Below are 876 nucleotides of genomic sequence, written 5' to 3' on the forward strand. Positions count from 1 at the left end.
GTAATGGAGTAAAATTTGATACTGATAATCCAGGGAGAGTTACGTCTAAGATTTATAGCCGAAATGGGATTAACGGTTAGGTGTTTCAGACGTAACGGAGTAAAATATGATACTGACATTCCAGGGAGATTTACGACCAGGATTACCAGCCGTAAATTGGATGTACGGCTAGAATTACCATTCGTAAATCTGTCAGGGCCCAGAAAAACGGCTAGGATTCCTAGCCGCAAACTTGTTCACGACTTGATGTTTCAGCCGTAATTCGGCGAAAAGCTCACTTGGGTGATTACGGCTAGGTCGTGTCAGTGTATAACCTGGCTGTAAGAACCTCTAAATAACCACATTTATATCAAACTATCATTGTAAACACATAATAAGAGTAAAATTAGATTGTTCATTTATAATGAGTGATTCAAAATACATAGGTTCACACCTCATTGTTATCATATTATCATTTTAATCATCACCCTACAAAAATATTGTTATCATATTATCACTAACTTTCACAATACATATGTTCACACCACATTTACTCATCATCGGAACTCATTAGTAGACAAGGGTCATCCCTCAAAATCTGTAATGCATCCCACAATTGAAATCTTTCCTCGAACCTATGACACCAACCCAATGGTATTTCACCGTCACCACCGTCTCCCTTCCTTAATGGAGGTAATGGGCATCCATCTTTCAATTGGAGGCCGATATAATGGTTCATGTTCAAAAACCCCATGATGACTATCTTTGGTGATTCTTCTTCGGTAAAAATACGTCTTGTTGGTGTGTATGTAACACTATGTGCATAGGAGATGGAATGAATAACGCAATGAAATCTACTCGCCACATATTGGCATTCTCATCCAATATTCACTTGTC

This window comes from Papaver somniferum, chromosome 2 (assembly GCF_003573695.1).
Source record: "Papaver somniferum cultivar HN1 chromosome 2, ASM357369v1, whole genome shotgun sequence".
In the NCBI taxonomy this organism is placed as follows: Eukaryota; Viridiplantae; Streptophyta; class Magnoliopsida; order Ranunculales; family Papaveraceae; genus Papaver; species Papaver somniferum.